This window comes from Momordica charantia (genome assembly GCF_013281855.1).
Source record: "Momordica charantia cultivar OHB3-1 chromosome 3 unlocalized genomic scaffold, Mcharantia_2.0 BLBB01000003.1, whole genome shotgun sequence".
NCBI lineage: Eukaryota > Viridiplantae > Streptophyta > Magnoliopsida > Cucurbitales > Cucurbitaceae > Momordica > Momordica charantia.
The window spans coordinates 13,091,463-13,107,593 of record NW_028275161.1 but is presented as its reverse complement, the minus strand read 5'-3'; positions in this window follow the sequence as shown (position 1 = coordinate 13,107,593).

The window sequence follows — 16,131 nt, the reverse complement described above, 5'->3', positions numbered from 1 at the left end:
TCCCCAAACATTGGCCCCCTCTCTGTCTGGTCCGATCTCGACCTGGCAGAGAAGTTCATTCGACTTGCTTTGGACACGTGGCGACTTCCTATTCGTGGGAAATACAACCGTCGCGGAAGATTTATCGTCGGAATATTCAAATATTCCGACGCTTCGGATCTCAGGGAGGATCCTAGCCGCTCGTTGATTACACGTGTACGGTGGGGAAATTCTTCCGACGGGCTATAAATGCCCCCAATCCTTCAGGTCATACCTTACGTTCCCTGAATTCTTGGAGTTCGATCTGAAGGCAGCTCGAACCCTTGGTAGGTCCGGTCTCGTGTCTCTCTTCCCCTCTCTCTTTCGAACGTAGTTGCCATGTCGTCCTCTTTTAGCAGCACTTAGGATCCGATTAGCTCGTGGTTAGAGTCCGAGCTCGAGGAGATAGAAAACTTTAGATTCTCCGATGACGGGGAGGATAGTGACGCCTCCACTTCAGTCAGGGTTTGGAATACCCTTCTAGGATCCTGAGCACTACCTCGGATCCCTTCGTAGGGGGTTCGCTATCCCTGAGAACATCCTCCTCAGGCTTCCGGAGGAGGGGGGAGAGCTGACAATCCTCCAGAGGGATGGGTCACTCTCTACTTCAAAATGTTTGAGTACGGCCTCAGACTTCCCTTCACCCTTTTGTCCAGGAATTTCTCTTCCGGACTGGGTTGGCTCCAACTCAAGTGGCCCCCAATGGGTGGGGTGTCATTTTCGCTTTGGCCATCCTCTTTTGGCTACGAGCTCGGGATAGTGAGAGGCCGAGCTGTTGGACGTAGACCAGCTCCTCGCGTGCTTCGAAGCGAAAAGGATAGCTAAGAACCTGGTCGGTTCTATATGTGCGCAAGGAAAGGCGCAGGCGATATAGTAAGGGGCCGACCTCCATCAAGGGATGGGTGAGGAAGTGGTTCTACGCTTCCGGGAAGGCTCGCAAAGGACGAGTCAGGTCGTTCCTTCTTGACGTCCCCACTAGGTTTGGGGAACCTAGGTACGGAGTAGTTCTTGATTTTCGTAATTTTCTTTTCTGTCGTTCAGGTCTAACTCGGATTTTGTCTTCGTGCAGTTTCAATCCGACCAGTCCCCGAGCTTACGCAAGTCTCCTTCGACACGCTGAAATACTACAAGGAGCGCTTTCCGAGGGGTAGGAAGGTCGGAACCCTGGTGACCGACGAGCTGCTGCTTGAGTCCGGGCTGCTAGATTACAACCCTGCAGTTCTCGTCCCATTGAATCCTCAAGGCCGAACTCTGAACTTGGTATGCGGAGCTTGCCTCCCCCCTTTTTCCTCTAACCTTGTGTTGACCCCTGTTTTTATTTCGCACCATGGTTTTGCGGATTTGCAAGCAGCGTGAAGCGCAAGTCCAAGGGCCGAGCCCATGCTCTTGAGGCCGCCCAGAGTTCGAACCTGCCACCCCTACCGTGGCAGGGCCTACCTCGGAAGATCCAGCCCCAGTGATCGAGCTGGAGTCTTCTGGGGTCCCTCGAGGGAGAAGCGCCCCAGGATCAAACCGAGGCGGTGGACGCCCCGCCTTTGGGCGAGGAGGTGGGGAGGAAGCCCCTCTGAAGCGAAGAAGGAAGAAAAAGAGGCGATCTCCCCCTCGGAGGTCGGAGCTTGCAGGGTCTTGCCTGCAAGTTTCGCAGATCAGGTGGACGATCCTGCGGCCAGGATGGGCGGGACGTCCGACGTGACGGCACGATTCAAGTTGAGCCAAGACCGTCGAGTTCCGGGGTGAGGGACCAGGTGTCCCGCATCTCAGCTGCAAGTTTGGACCGCTGCCTAAGGAGGGCGTCCAAATTTGTGAGCGACCCTGGGTCCGTTCTGCAGAGGACCATCGATTACGCCGCCGAGGTAAGACTAGTGTCCCCATTTTTGCTTAATTTCGCCCAACAGGTAGTTCGGTCTAACTTTTTCCTTGTACCGTTTCTCAGGCGTTCGTTGCTTCCATCCAATCGGCTTCTGGCTGTAAAGGCCGAGCTGGATGGGAGGAAGTTCTGGCAGCGAGGGAGAAAGAGGAGTTCTCTGCTGCCTTGGAGGCTGCTTCCTCCCATGAAGGATGAGCTGCTGAAGGCTCACTCTGAGGTGGAGATTTTGAAGGCCGAGGTGGAGTCCCAGGCCGAGCTGCTGAGAAGGAAGAGGCACAGGCGCAAGGCCCAACTCCGAGCTGCCCACGCTATCCCAGGGGCTTGGAGAAGGAGAAGTTCCAGCTCCTGAAGGAGAAGGACGACATGCTCCAGGCGCTTGAAGCGAAGGATAAGGAGCTGGAGCATGCGACTGCCGAGCTGGAGACGGCGAAGGAGCGGCTCAGCAATGGAGTCCTATTGGAGGAATCGTTTAGGCAACATCCTGACTTCGATGAATTTGCCAAAGACTTTTCTGACGCGGGCTTCAAGTTCCTCATGAAGGGCATTGCTTCCGACATGCCCGACCTTCAGATCGATCTCAGCGGTCTGAAAAGGAGGTATGCCGAGAAGTGGGCGTCTGGGCCTGGCGGCACCCCTGGCCCCCAAGCGTTGGTGGATCAGTATGTCAGAGATCTGGACTCTGAACTACTCCGATCTCGAAGAGGACCAGGTCGGCGCCACTCAAGAGGGCGCTCCTCAAGCAGGCTCTTAGGCGACCACTCTTCACGAGGATTTTCGCTGTCCTTTTGCTTTTCCCTTTTCTTTTGTTTTCTGTTTGTCAGGGCAGAGCTGCAAGGTCTATAAGCCTTGGCTCTGCTCTCCATTAATGAAGAAGCTTGTTCGATTTACTTTGGTGTCGGCAACATCTTTCATTTCTTTGCCTTTTCCTTGAACTGCAGCCAATGTCACCTCGCACCTCTTACCTTTGAGGTCGCGCCTTCAATTAAATAGTTGTAAGTTTGAGTTTTATCTCTTAATGTTCATACATTGCACCAACTCTGGATTTTTAAACATTTCACCCTTAACTTAAAAAAGGTTAAAAGGCTAAAATCCTAAGTCCGTAGCTATTCTTCATATCGTTCCTCGTACCCCCAATTTCGGAGGCTTGATCATTTGAACTTTACATCGCCCTTTGCCTTGAAGGTTTGAATTTTAAGTTCGTCAGTGGTTTTGGCATCGCACCTCGTACCCTTAGGGTTTATTTCTTTCTTCTTTCTTCTTTCTCTTTCCAACCCAATTGCCTCTCACCCACCCATCCGATCTCCGTCGACTATCTCCCAACTGTCCATCTTGATCGTCTGTAAATTTCTCATCTCTTGCCTCTCGTTCTCTCTCCGCTCTCCGTCGGCTGCCTTTCACTTTTCATCCTATTCTATTAATCTATATTTCTCTCACCTTTCCCCTTTCTCGAGGTGCTTCTCCATTTCACCATCAAATTTCATCCTCTTCCCCTCATGTTTTCTCTCTTTTTTAGTTCTTTTGGGTTTTCATACCTGCTTCCAACTTCATCGTGTTCGTGTTCTTCATGGTTCTTCATCCATGTTCGTGCATGTTCTTCATTTATCTTCTTCAAGTTCGTGTTCATGCCTTCGAGTTCGTGTTTATGCGCTGTTTCTTCTTCAAACTCTTGTCTCTTCCGCTCTTTTACATCATCTTCTTCATCTTCTTTATCTTCAAAAATAGAAAGAAAGAATTGTCGAGTTGTCGAAAACCGACCAATCAAGCCAACTATTTCATCGATTGGTGGAAAAGCACATATTTCGATCGGTCAATATTTCCATTTCTTAAAACCAACAAAGTGTGGGTCGACGTCGATTTTGGCCTAAAAACCGACCCGACCAACCGATGTACACCCCCTAAATATCACACTTATATTTACTAAAGTAATGTCATGCTCAATACATTTCAGTTTTCATTCAATTAAAATAATACTTATATTAAGTATCCATGAAATTTAAATCATGCTATCATACATTACAACAATTATACATATATGATGCATGATAATGCTTAACCTATGGTGGGATTTTAAACTATATGGCATACTGTTATGCAACATATATTTAGTTAAACATACATTCAAAATGCATAATAATTAAATAACAAAATAGATCGGTTTTTGGCATCCTATAACAAATGAAAAAAAAATTTTGGCGCCTAGGCGTTGCCCCTCTACAGCAGACTCATCCTTGGGTTTTTGCAGCGAGGGGGTGGCGCCTAGGTGCCACTGACCGACGCCTTGAAGCTAAGAGCAACGCCTAGACGCTGTCCTCTCAAGTTTGTGCAACTATGACAATGCTAGGCACCGTTGTCTAGCGACTAGGCGCTGTCCTCTCGAGTTGCATGGGCAGCTCTGATTTTGCTTCAATTTTCTGGTACTCTTTTACAACAACTTCTTGCCATGAACGACACAGACTTACAAAATCGATTTATAGATTAAACGCCCAAAACAACAGGCCCTTACATTGATTAAATCAACTGAAAAACTGTAAATCTAACGCAAAAAACCGAAAACATCTATTTCGCAAACCACATTCACCAAATGTAGAGAAGAATACCCACCATATTTTTCTTTGTAATTCAAAACAAGATTGAAAGCAGAAATTGGCTCTAATACCAATTGAAGGGATCAAATCCCATAGCGGAAGTGCATGAACGCTTGTGCTTTGACTTTTTTTAAAAAAAAATTCAACAAAGAAAAGACATAAGCATTAAAAAAGAAGTAGAGAAACCTACCTTTGAAGACCGTTCTTCACAAGCGCACTAACGCCACCACAAAGCCTTCCCCACTATTCTTTTGGCAAGAACCGATTTGTGGGAATCTCTTTTGAAAAGTGAGGAATTTTTTTAGACAGAACTTTTTTAGAGAAATTGTTCAAGCCTTGGATTGTTAATAACACACCTCTCAATTTATAGAGAGGGAGAGGAGTGGGGAGGTCATCTTGGATTGTTAATTAAATTAGAACCGAATTAATTTTAATTTTAATTAATTATTAAACCAACTAAATAATTAATAATAATTAAATATCATATATTTAATAAAAGCTTTATTTGAATCATATTCAATGTATATTTTCTCTCATAACCTATAGTTTTAATATAAATCTCATTCACATTAATTTTAACATATAGTTTTAATATAAATTCAATTTAATTATGAATTCCAATCCTAATTAACTTTATATTATAATGTATCCATATAAATTTTATATTAATTGTATCTTATACAATTAACCCACATTCCCTTAAATAAGTTGAATCCCTTAAATTCTTTCATAAGTAATGATTCTTGTTTTACTCATTGTGAGCTAGCGGGGATCTAATAGACCTACAAATTAGAAGCTCCAACGATACGAGATTATGTGATAATTAAATCCATTAACCAAAATAAGCAACATTTGTTAACTGTGGGTCACTCCACTAAAGACCCACAGTTGCACTCTTCGAATTGTAGAATATTTTACGTCCATGGATACTCACCATTAATGGTAAGTCGATCTTTCATGAGTGTTTGTAACTTCAACTGGATCAAATTACTGTTTTACCCCTAAGTTACCTCTTTCACCATAAGTATCACTGATCCTATAATGAACAACCTGTTTATGGTCCGACCACTGAACAAAAGTCTCTCTCGAGCCAGTGATAGGGTGGGGCCTCTTGTTCAAGTCCCAAAGTCAAGACTTAAAAGAACACTCATCTACTTACCCTAAAGTCTGGAAGGAGTGAATTTCATCTTGGGTAGTTATATTCCTAGCTCCCCACTCGATCTCGTCCACAAAATGGTAGGAATATTGAGTCAGCGACCCATCCACCCTCACCCATACAAATCAAATGATGATCCCTTATAGGCAGGAGTTCATAACTCACTCAGGATTAGGATTAAGTTACCTGGTCTTCCTATGAAATAATAATCTATTAGTTAATGGTGTTACAGCTAAAGATTAATTATTTCGTGGTCCGGTCTGATATAAACTCATTGGATAGGATACCCCCACTTACATGTCTCCACATGAATGGTTTGGATTAAGTCATTTGTAACTATTATAAAGTGGGTCGTATCCATAATGTTACCAGGATAAGGTACCCAACCTTACCCATATACTATAAACCGTATAAGTTATTACTAGAACATTACACACATGTATGTCGAATACATACTGTATATTAAATATATTCCCTGTATATCAAATATATACCTTGTATATTAAATAGGAGAAAACTTCGCTCCTTAACATTAAGGAGCATTGTGCTCCTTACCCTCACGTCGGCCTTTAGTAAAATGACAAGTGTTGGGCTATTCTTTTATTTTAATTATTTTATCAAATCCATCTAATCAAAATCTCTTCAAAATATCTTTTAGTCTTTTTAAAAAGTGTTTCACACATTCATTCTCCCATTTTTCTCTCTCCCTATACCTTCTCACCTCGTTCTTTTTCTCACGTATTGGTATCCATTTTTTTCTCAACTTATGCATCACTCTAACGTCTTTCTTTTCTCACTTCTTCGTTTTTTTTCTAAATTAATGCAACTTAAGTTTACAGTATAGAAAAATACATATCCAAAATTTAAAGTTTATACACACACACATTGTATATATTGATTTTTAATTTTCATAGTTTAATTATTGTCGAGAAGTCGCTTAACATTATATCGTTTTTTTCTCTATTCTATTATTTTGGCTTCGCATCTCATGGTCTTGTAATTTAAATGAGGCTTCTGCAGTTTTTTGTTCGTAGCCATTTTTGGCAAAGGGATGTAATTGAAGAAGTTTTGAAACATTGGATTAAAGTTGCACAAAAATTTTCTTTGTACCCTTTAGCTTCACATGACCACCATCACAGATTAACAGGTCAATTGTCGTAAGTCTAAGATATCAAGAAAAATTTACGTGAGAGATAATAAATTAGATATCAAGACACAAATTATATGGTTAAGCCAATTTGGCCTACATCTACTGAAAATTGAAAGTAAGTTTTCTTATTAGTCAACAATAAAAAAAGGAGATCGGGAAAATTTGATACAAGATGAATGCCTAAATTATGGAAAAACTAATACCCCTATCTCAACAACAATGCAACTATCACTTACATGTCATATGATATTTCACATGGTTTAATAGCATAAAAAGATAAAAGTTAAACTTCTTTTAACTTTTTTTTCTTTTATCTTTTTTCCTCACCCTTCACCTTTTAAATTAAATTATCTCTTACTAATTAATCAACAAAAGATAAATGAAAATTGAATTATAGAAAATACTCAATGTTTATAATTTCATACAACATTCAACAAAAATATATTATATGAATAAAGATAATTCTATCTATTTCTTTCACTCAAAATATTACAAAATAAATTTGATCAAGTCAAACAATATCTGTTAAGCAACTTCTCAACAATCATTTAAAACTATGAAAATTAAAAAGCAAAAAAACAAAGAAAAAATATATATATATATATACATATGTACATATACCTTTAAATTGTGGAGATGTAAATACTGTAAACTTAAACTGCATTAGATTGGAAAAACAAAGAAGAGAGAAATGAAGGACGTTACAGTCCTGCATAAGTTGAGAAAAAAATGGAGGCTAATAAGAGAGAAAAAGAAGGAGGTGATATGATGTAGGGAGAGAGAAAATTTGGAGAATGAACCATCAAACACTTTTTAAAAAGATTAAAAGACTTTGAACAGATTTTGATGAGATTATGGATTTTGATAAAATAATTCAAATAAAGGAATAGTCAACACTTGTCATCTTACTATAGGGCCATGTGAGGGTAAGGAGCACAATGCTCCTTAATGTTAAGGAGCGAAATTTTCTCCTATTAAATATATATTGTATATCAGTAACATATTGTTTCAGTTACATGACATAACCTTGGATGTATTTACTTACTTGATTTTGGTTAATGCAATTCTAAAAGAACCATCAATAACAAAACTTTATTGAATAAATATTTATTTTATATTTACAACCACGAGTTTATGGCATAAAACCCAACATATAAGGGATGTTGGAATCAGGAAAAGGATGGACTTTTTTTTTGCCTTTCTTTTAAGTTTAGCCGTCTTTTTTCATTTCCTTGTTGCTTCTCAATTCTCTTTTATTTTATTCTTGAAGACAACTTGGAAGAGGTTGTGTTTACACCAAAAGATTCATTTTAGGTTTTCTTGACACTTTTGCTTTCTTTCTCTAAGTTCGGCACTAAGAAATTCTTACTTTCCTCGACTCCCAAAGTTTAGCTCCATATCGTGAGCATAAGTTGCTAGCTCTTCAAAGATGCGAGGTTTTATGTTTTGAAGGATGTAAAAAAGTCCCCAGTTCATACCTTTAGTGCATAATTCAATAATGGATAATTCAGTAAGCTTATATTTGCAATCAAGACTTAAAGCTCTCCATCGATTTATATAGTCAACAACGGGTTCACCTTTTCGTTATCTAGTATTGGTTAGCTCCATCATGCTAACAATCGCCTCGTACTGTAGAAGCGATTTAGGAATTCTTTCTTAAGTAGTTACCAACTCTCAATTGTCTTAGGCTCTAGATCAGCGACATTCCCCTTCAATGTTCAAACAACTTCTTGACCAGTTGATCACCTCTAGTACCAACATTCTTACAGGTTTCAACAAAGTGAGCAATGTCTTGTTTGAGATTGTCCTTCCTGTCGAAATGTTGAAACTTAGACGGCTGATATCCAACGGGCGTTCTCAATTGTCAATTCTCTTGGAATATGGTTTTGAATACAATACTGTATTTTGAGAGGATCCGCCATATTGAGCCCTGATGCAGTTTGTTATCATGTCTTAAAGTTGTTGAACAGAAGGTGAAGCAATTAAAACTGAGTTTTGTGATTGATCCTCTGGCAAGATGGTCTTCCCTTATTGTTATCTTTGACAACTAGGGTCTAACTTGACTTAGCAGCATCACCATCTTGGCTCTCAATCCTATTCTTCAAAAAGATGATTTGAGAATCTTTTTCTTCGATTGTCTTCATCAAATAATTTCTTATTTTCATCCCTATTTCGACCATTTTTTCATCCATAGTGCTAGCATCAGTCATTGTAACAGAGGTCGTATCAGGATTAGAATCAAATAAAGGGTTATGATAAACAAGAAAATCATCTTCAATAAATGTTTCTGGTAGCATCATTACTTTGTTCGCAACAATAGGAGAAGTTTGATTTTCTGGTAGTTGGAATTGATCATCAAAGCAACCATGGGTGCTATGACCCGTATGAAGGTTACTCACTATAGCAGCTATTGTAGAAGCCATTTTAAATTCCATTGCTTTTCTTGGAAAACTTTAAGTCTTGAGAAAGTGATGAGAGGTAGAGATTGTCCCACTGAGCGTGCCAATTTGTTCACATGAGGTTTCCGGAGAAATTATATTTCATGGAGTTGAACTTTTATATTGTTGTATGTGTAGTGGATTCAATCTCTAGTCTTTATCATCTGATTCTTTCTCTCGAACTTGACGTGAAGGTTGAAAGGATTGTTCTTGAATTTAGATCGAAATTCTATGTTCTTCGAAAGTCTTCAAGTCTTCAAAGTTTTCAAGTTGGTATTCAAATATTCAACTCTTAGAGAGTCTTCAATTTGGTGTGAATTCTCTCAATTTTGAAATTTTGAACCTTTGAAAATGAGGAATACCCTTCTACTTATAGAGGTTTCCACAAGCTTAGTAGACTTTAAGCTTGGGTTATTTTGGACTAAACCAATGGATTTGGGTCATTAGCCCAATTGAACTTCAAAAGGTCTGGGCTTGGTTAATTTTGGACCCAACCCATGGATTTGAGTTCTATTTGGGTTACGAGCCCAATTTAATTTCAAAAGATTTGGACTTTGGTGACTTTGGGCTCAGCCCAATTCTTTAAGTAGATTTAGACTTATTTAAAATCAATCCACAATGGTCTTATGGTAATTTGGGTTTTGGGCACAAGATATCATTCAATGAATTTGTAAACTAAATCGATACCGGGCCTAATTTTGTATAACCGTATTCGACCAATTAAAACCAATCCAAAGGGCCCAATGAAAGAAACTTGATATTATTTGGGAATTGTCATTTTTGTCTTAATTTTAATTCAGTAATAATTTATAATTGCCCCCAATTTAATAAAATATAATTTTGTCAATAATGACGTGGTTGTTTATGATTGGTTAAGGATCCCACATTGAAAAGAAATGACCTAATAAGGGTTTATAATAGACATGTGCTACTCCTCTCACTGCCAATTGGTTTTGAGATGGAACCCCATGAATATTGATATGATTGAGCCAAAATTATGGTTCTTTAAAACTAAATCAATTTTTAAATTGGAAAATTTATGGTTCTTTAAAACTAAATGAATTTTTAAAATTGGAGGGGAGAGAGAGAATGGATTATAGATAGGGAGGGAAATTTCACAATCAAGTTTCTTATTCCCATTTCCAATTTGTTCCAAAAAAAAAAAAAAAAATAAATAACTGGTTTATCATTCTTGACCTATTAAATGAGTAATAAATATTAATAAATAATAATAACTTGAAAAATTTTGGATATTTTATTTTATAAGTTAATTTTCATATAAAAATTTTTACTTTTTTAATATATATTTTTTTCGTATCTAATCTAAATTTTAAAATATTGGAAAGTATTTTATCTTCACTATTCACTTTATTCATAATCATTAAATATTGGACATAATTTTTGGATTTTTAGAGCATTTTTAAATAAATAAATAAAAAGTTTGCACTTAACCTTTATTTAATTTTTCAAATTTTTTTTTTGGGTACATTTTTCAATTTCACCAACATTTAGAAAGTGTTAAATTTATCCTACTTTATTTACCCCATGTATGTAAGCTTCCCCGTATAAAGTGTGAAAATATGGTTTTAGTCAGTCCAGTTCAAAAATGTATTATTTGTATTGAATTCAAAGAATTGACAAAAGTTGTCAAACTAAACAATCAAACTTTCATTTTTGTATCTGAATTTTCATCCGCTTTTGGTTAGTACAATTCTTTTAGGTGACACTAAATCTATTGCGAATGTTATCCGGATAGATAATGACTATCAATATAATTAAAAGTTTTCGTGACGGCTAATAATCGTGAATGTTATCTTGATAGATAATAACTATCAATATAAAAATTTTTGTGACACTAATAATGGTGAATGTTTTTTTTAACGGCTGTGAAACAGTTCTCCTGATGTTCTTTAACTGTCCTTACTTTTCTTTTCTGTGATCTTTTTTTAAGTGTCATGAAATTCTTTTTTCATGACGTTTTTTTAACTATCATTAACTCCCTTTTTGTTATTTTTTTTTAACTGTCATTGAATTTCTTTTCCATGACGTTTTTAACCCTTTTCAGAATATCTTTTTGTGATGGGTGTGATACAATAATGCAAAAAAACATTACGAAACCTTTTTTGTGACATTTTTTTAACGTAAAAAAAACCCAGTGAACGTCTGCGCTGCAAGCCTCTTTATGACACTGACGTCAAACTCGTGTTTCAATAAGAAATTCATGTGTATTTGTACAACCATTTACTAAAGTATGAAAATATTGATACTCGACATGTTTAAGAGTCATTTAGAGCCCATATGTCACCATAGATGAAGATCAAAAGTATTTGCAGACAAATCAATCGAAAAGAAAGCCATCTTTTCTTAGCATAATAATCTTTTTAGTGAAAGATGACCAAGTATGATGTGCCACATATGAGTAGGAACTTTATTATAAGGAAAAAGAAGCATGGATAGGAAGCCATTTGGACAGAATTAAAGATGTGTTTGGAAGTGATACGGAATGAGTGGTTTTGAAAAAAAAAATTAAGTAGAGTTGATTTTTCAAAATCACAATTCGAGTGATAACTTAAAAATCAATTTAAAGTAATTTTAAACTTTCTTAAAATCAATTTTTTAATTTACTCAACATGATAAATTGAAAAGGAAGGCATTTTGACTGTGGCCAAAATCACTCCCAAACACACTTAAGCCTACAATTGGTCATTGGTCAACTAAGACCGTCACGAATTTCACTAGTCACTTTAATGCTAATGACTATTTATATCTAAGTGTTGAACAAGTGTAAACCCATTTATACAAATGTACACGATAGTATAGCAAGTAATAAAAGATCGATCCAACGAGGATTGATAACCGTGTATAGCAAGTAATAAAAGATCGATCCAACGAGGATTGATAACTAAATACTTCGATGATTACTTGAGAAAATAAAGCAAGTTTAACAAATAAAGGATTGATTTAATAGTGGTTTTATAATTAAAGTTGTGCATAAAAGATTTAGCCTAAAACAATGAGAAAAACAGAGGGAATCAGTCCAAAACACAAATCACACAAAGAAAGTAGGGTAAGCAAAGTGTGAAAGACACGGATGAGAGTTTATGTGAATTACTTTAAGCAAATGATGCTCCAGCAATAAATCAGTTAGCAACATTGGTCAAACAGACGTGAAATCTTCCCAAATTTTCAAGCTTTCATGCTATTCGGAGTTTACTTCAGAACAACAATGTTTTAGTTCAGTTTTTAACCATGCTAGGTGAGCTTTATGCATAAGCACTCATACTCTAAATTTGATTGTAGATCTAGCACAAGTTAATAAAAAACTCATTCAATATGGTGATCAAAAACATTAAAGTTTAACAACAATATGAACAAGCTTCAACTCAGTAGCAACATCATTATAAACTGAAACAAAGTTCACAGCTCAAGCAAGTTCACAACATTTTCTCCCTTACTATTAGTTTATTAGCTACTCATTGTCATAACAAAGAAAATTGAAGAAGAAAATACAAATCGATGAACTGAGAATACAAAAGAAGAAGAGAAGGAAGAAAAACAACAACTCTTCACTGTATCAGCTCCATTTTTTGTCTTCTTTTGGTTCCTCTAGAAGTGTAAGAATCTTCTCTCCTCTCTTGTCTTGTTATCTCTAGGGATTGATGAAGAATCTCCTTGGAGGCAGTCTTGAATGCAAGCTTTTATACCTCTCCTCAATTTCAGGGCAACCAAAATGGATAAAACAGGGCCCAACTCAAATTCAGATGAATCTGTGTTTTACTGTAGTAATTCTCAGGTAACTTTGCTATCACTGTCAGTTCACTCTTACAGAATTGACTCTAATACTCCAGCATCATCTTCGCTATAGAAAGTATTCAAAATCATAAATATTTCGCAAAAGTCACAACATTAACTAAAAATGCAAGGTCACTTTGAACATTTGCCTATTAAGCCTAAGATAATGGTAATTGGTGCTTTTTTTTTTTAAATTTCTTATCTACCTAGGACATTTTCCTCCTAAAATAACTCTCTTGTGGAGGGTTATCACTAAGCCTATTGATTAGTAACGTTCATGACGAACAAATTTACACTATTGGATTTATAAGTGAGAAATCATAAAAAAGTAAATCGAATTTATATCCAGAGTGATTATTAAGAGGCATGAAGATTTTTCAATCTGTATCAATGATTATTATAGAGCAGCTGAACTGGTTAGTATTAAGTGCATTGTACGTGTTTTTTTTAACGTTTTAAATTAGTCTCTAATGTTTAAATTTAAAAATCATTCGAATCTATCTCCGACCAAAAGGTCGTGAGTTCGAATCTCCACCTCCACTTCCTGTAAAAAAATAATAATAAATAAATAAATAAAAAAGAAAAAACTATTAACAACACTCTTAACTAAGGAAATGTTTGGTTCGCGAGTTGTTTGGATTTATTAAGCATGAATGGTTAAGTCGGAGTTTGTTAAGTCTATTATACCTATATTTGAATGCTACTTTGTTAAATCTGGTTTTAAAGCTATTAATTTCAACGAAAATAAACTAAAATAGTTAAATTAATTAATCTTACAAAATATATTCCTTTAATTAATTAGGTTAATATGTGTTTTACATTGTACTATTACAAAGAGTTTGGAAGATTTAGAGAAATGAGCTGGTTAGGTTTGTATAAACTCTGTGGATTTTTAATTTAAAATAAAATAATTTAGATTATTTATATATTCCTATGTTTGTTTGACAACTTTATAAACTCAGGTTTGTTACCGTACATAATATTCTACACCCGAGGATTACTACCATACCTTATTCTTACTCTTCAGATTTGCTACAATACTTTATTCTCTCTCTAAAAATTGGTATAATACATATTTTGCCTTTAATTAGTTTTTCTTTTCCAACAAATTAACTTTTTAATGAAACATATTAGTTAAATACGAAAATTAATTAATTTTAATTTAAATAATAAATAATTTAATGAATTTAATTAGAATTGCAAGTAATATATAATTAATTCAAATATTGACAATTTTTTCTTATGGAAGCTTAAATTGAAAATGAAGAAATTAGTTAAATCGAGTTGGTTCGGTCGGTTGAAACATACTTGTCATTTCGTTCAATTTTCTAAAGTATAAAATAAAAAAATATTCAGTTGATGCAATTTTGATTAAAAAAATTAATTTTAAATGACTATTTAGTCTTGATTAGTTTAGAAGTCATTTTTGAAATCGGTGCCATCGTTAGACTCCCTAAAAAGCATAATTTTGATTCTAGATACGCAATCCAACCTCAGTGTAAAACAATAGATCACTCCGTAGATTATTTGCTTTTTGTTGTGCAGATGTTCCTCACCAAGTTCACTACCAAGTTCAACTATATCCGATCTAATTGCTTCTCGAGCCAGATCAAAATTCACCATAAACAAACACATACAAATATTTCTATCAACAAAATAAGGATGATTCAACATTTTCATGGTATTATATCATTAAAAATCAACAAAATACCATTAATAGGAACATAATATTAATAATTATTATAGTTTTAAATTTTATTTAAAAAGAGTAAAATACATATTTGTTTATTTAAATATTTTTTTATCAATTTTATGAAATTTTTCCATAAATATTCATACATTTTATCAATATTTCTATCTTCATTTTCATAAAATTAAAATTGAAATTTTGACTCTCACAAAATCTTGGTTTAATAATATTTGGAAGAGCTTTAATTCCTCCCAAAGTGTATTTTCTCCCAAGCACGAAAAGAGAGGGATAGTTACCCATTTCCTCCCATATAGTATTAATTTCTACAAAATAGGTACAATATATTTATTCTTTTACTAGGAAAAGAAATCGATATAATTATAGGTCAAGTTAAGGAATCTACCTCCGAAGAAAAGATTATAGTTCGAATCCTCATTCCCCTATGTTATTGAATTTAAAAAATTTAGAAAAACCAAATTAATCCATATATCAATGTGCACAAAAGAAAAATCGCAATGATTGTTACTGTTTATTTTTTACATATAATACTTGTTGATGCAGAAATTTGGTTGAGGATCTCTCCAAATTCACACCAATCTTCTACGATAAAAGGGATTGATGAGACCTGTAAAACAGAATAGCACTAAGACCGATATGGCTGTAGCCACACGGACTCCGATGCTTAAGTTAGAATCGGAGTAGTTGGTTCACTATCTTATTTATAGAAATCGAATCCTAATCTGTTTAGGATTTACAGAAGTCGAATCATCGTACATCTAGAAAATCTAGATATTCGAGCCCGTTCGTTTCATTGTCGACTTAAGGTCGAATCAAGAGTCGAGACGGGATGAACCGTTAGGGTTCTCGACCGAGGGATCGAGAATTGCTCGACGCCGAGGAGGTCTCAACACCAAGGTCTAGTCGACCGCAGCCGGCTCGGGTCGCCAGGTGTCGACCCCCTTTCCTAATTCGAGTCCATTTCTTGACTTTCTTTAGGTCTCCTACCTAGCTAGCTGGATCTCGCTATTTCTCTATAACAACACTATACTTATGTTCATAAGGTAAATAATATCTTTATAGGTATCTTTATCAGTAATTAACCTATATTTTTTCATGTGAGCATTCAAAGTAGAAAAGTATTTGAATTTTATCATTTTAATTAATATAACTAAGAGTCAATGTATATAAAGAGAGAGAGAGAGTGATAGCAATAATTGGAAGTGTAAAATATATGGAAAATAAGCTAAGTTTTGGTTGGATCCTAATCAGATTGCATTTCAAAGTATTTGATCTTCCTTTTTGGGAGAGTATTAGTGGATTGTGTGCATCGGCAAAATTCAAATTTATGGTTGCTGTGTTTTGCTTTCCTACGTGTATTACACGTGGTTTTCGGCACCTTTAATAATTATTTTATTTTTTATTTTTTGTTTTTGAA